General features: G+C 36.8%; 1 non-coding gene across 1 annotated transcript; it reads right to left on the reverse strand.

The window, feature by feature from the left end:
• Window positions 1-211: 211 nt before the first annotated feature.
• Window positions 212-318, reverse strand: LOC121228731 (small nucleolar RNA R71). Its single transcript, XR_005926306.1, has one exon. It is a non-coding gene; the product is annotated as a small nucleolar RNA R71 (small nucleolar RNA).
• Between the last annotated feature and the right edge of the window lie 3,095 nt (window positions 319-3,413).

Genomic DNA, 3,413 nt, shown 5'->3' on the forward strand with positions numbered 1-3,413 from the left:
AAACACTCACTTGGCAAATTTCCTGGAATTCTGTGATACATTTAAAATTAATGGCTTTTACGATGATGCCATACGTCTTTGGTTGTTTCCCTTTTCATTGAAGAACAAAGCTAAACAGTGGTTGAACTCGTTACCACAAGGGTCAATTACTACTTGGGAACAAATGACTGAAAAATTTCTACTAAAATATTTTCTGCCAGCTAAAACGGCTAAATTACGTAATGATATCTCTTATTTTGTGCAGATGGATTTAGAAACACTATACAATGCATGGGAAAGATACAATGACCTTTTGAGAAGATGCCCTCACCATGGGTTACCGCAAATGGTTGACGCAACTATTGGCGAAACCATCAATAATAAAACACCTGAAGATGCTTATGAGCTTATAGAGGAGATGTCACTAAATAACTATCGGTGACAAGTCATGAGGACAAAGCTAACGAAAACAGCTGGTGTTTATAACGTTGATTCAGTCACTATACTATCTAATCAGGTAGAACTCTTGAATAAGAAAATTTATGGTTTTCTTAGTTCTTCACAGGTACATCCAGAAATGAGGTGCGAGACGAATGGAGGAGGAGCATGCACAGAGTATCAACCCTTCAACCCTAGCATCGAGGAGGAACAAGTTCAATATATGGGTAACAATAACTCTAGATCCCAAAATAACCCATATAGTAACACTTATAATGCAGGTTGGAGGAACCATCCCAATTTTTCGTGGGGCGGTCAAGGAAATCAAAGACCACAACATCCTCCGGGTTTTCAATAACCACCCTACCAACAAGAGAAGAAGCTGAACCTTGAAGAGATGCTATCTAAATTTATCTTGGTGTCAGAAACCCATTTTCAGAACACCGAGACAGCACTTAAAAATCAACAAGCGTCAATCTAAGGGCTCGAAACTCAGATAAGTCAGCTGTCTAAACTAATTTCGGAAAGACCACTAGGAAGTTTACCTAGTAACACCAAATCAAAAGAGCATGTAAAAGCAGTTACACTAAGGAGTGGAAAAGTGTTTGCGGAATCTGAAAAGAAGCTAACACAAGAAGCCGTGATGAGCGAAAAGGGGGAAGAAAAACTCGAAAACAGTGGCAAACCAGTGCCGAAGGAATATAAACCACCAGTTCCATACCTAGCAAAATTGAAAAAAGACCACATTGATGCACAATTCGGTAAGTTTCTTGAACTTTTTAAGCAATTACAAATCAACTTACCTTTTGTTGAAGCCATCTTGCAGATGCCTACATACACAAAATTTTTGAAGGAGCTTCTAACAAATAAAAGGAAGTTTGAGGGCTTATCTACAATAGAACTCAACGAGGAGTGCTCAGCCATACTCCAAAACAAACTGCCAACCAAACTAAAAGATCCAGAAAGTTTTATTATTCCTTGCTTAATTGGTAGTCTGAATGTTGAGAAAGCACTAGTTGATTTAGGCGCTAGCATTAATCTAATGCCATATAAAATGTTCAAACAATTTGGTCTTGGGGAACCTAAACCCGCTAGGATGAGTATTCAATTAGTCGATAGATCTATTAAATATCCTAAGGGTATTATAGAAGACGTACTTATGAAAGTAGATAAATTCATATTTCCTGTTGACTTTGTTGTGCTTGACATGGACGAAGATGTGGAAGTGCCTTTAATTTTAGGGGGCCCATTTTTAGCCACTGCTAAGGCTGTAATCAATGTGGGTGACGGTAAATTGGTACTTAGAGTAGGTGACGAGTAGATTATCTTTAAAATTTATGATACTATGAGGTTTTCTAGGGAACAGGATGATTCATGTTATTTTATTGACTCTATTGATCATACTACTCAAGACTCTTTTCAGGAAATTATACAGAAGGACATGATGGAACTATATCTAGCTCAAGAAGAGGACACAGATGACGAACCTAATGAGCATTCTTCAAGACGAGTAGAATATGAGGGCATTAAGATAAACGATGAACTTAAGCAAAAACCCTCTATTGAAGAGCCTCCCAAACTGGAACTTAAACAATTACTAAACCACTTGGAATACACATTCATTGGAAATAATTCTACATTACCAGTTATTATTGCCTCTAACTTGCAACCCAAGGAGAAAGAGGAATTTATCCAAGTATTAAAAGAATATAAGAAGGCCATAGCTTGGAAAATTTTTGACATTAAAGGAATCAGCCCTTCTTTTTGCACCCACAAAATTTTGATGGAAGATGAATACAAACCGTGTGTGCAAGCTCAAAGATGAATGAACCCCAATATGAAGGAAGTTGTAAAAGCTGAGGTAATTAAACTTCTAGATGCTGGGATTATTTATTCTATTTCTGACAGTTCTTGGGTAAGTCCAGTGCAGGTTGTCCCTAAGAAAGGCGGCATGACGGTTGTGACCAACGAGAAGAATGAATTAATCCCAACAAGGACAGTCACAGGATGGAGAGTTTGCATTGATTACAAGAAACTGAATGATGCCACAAGAAAAGATCACTTCCCCTTGCCATTCATTGATCAAATGTTAGAAAGATTATCTGGGCACATGTACTACTGCCTTTTAGACGGACTCTCTGGCTACTTCCAAATCCCAATAGCTCTTGAAGATCAAGAAAAGACGACATTCACATGCCCATATGGTATGTTCACTTATTGTAGAATGTCTTTTGGATTATGTAATGCTCCTGCCACTTTTCAGCGCTGTATGATGAACATCTTTGACGAACTCGTGGAAGATATCATGGAAGTATTTATAGATAATTTCTCGGTATTCGATAACTCTTTCCTTCTCTGCCTTAAAAATTTAAAATGAGTTTTAATAAGATGTGAGGAAACGAACCTTGTGCTTAACTGGGAGAAATGTCACTTCATGGTTCAAGAAGGTATTGTATTAGGGCATAAAATTTCTAGTAAAGGGATTGAAGTAGACAAATCTAAAATAGAAACAATCGAAAAATTACCCCCTCCTAGTTCGGTTAAGGCTATTAGAAGCTTTTTAAGACATGCTGGTTTTTATAGAAGATTTATTAAGGATTTTTCTAAAATAGCTAAGCCTTTGACTAAATTGCTAGAAAAAGATATACCTTTTAATTTCAATCAGGAGTGTTTAGAAGCATTTAATACTTTAAAGGATAAATTAATTAATGCTCCAATCATAATTGCACCTGATTGGAACTTACTATTTGAATTAATGTATGGTGCGAGTGATTTTGCAGTAGGTGCAGTATTGGGACAGCGAAGAGACAAGCATTTTCAACTTATCTATTATGCTAGCAAAACTTTGATGGCTCCACAAGAGAATTATACTACTACGGAAAAAGAATTGCTAGCTGTGGTTTTTGCATTTGATAAATTTCGATCATATCTCATATTGTCTAAAGTTGTTGTTTACACTGACCATTCCGCCATTCGCTACCTTTTAACTAAAACTG

The sequence above is a fragment of the Gossypium hirsutum genome, chromosome A04 (genome assembly GCF_007990345.1).
Source record: "Gossypium hirsutum isolate 1008001.06 chromosome A04, Gossypium_hirsutum_v2.1, whole genome shotgun sequence".
NCBI lineage: Eukaryota > Viridiplantae > Streptophyta > Magnoliopsida > Malvales > Malvaceae > Gossypium > Gossypium hirsutum.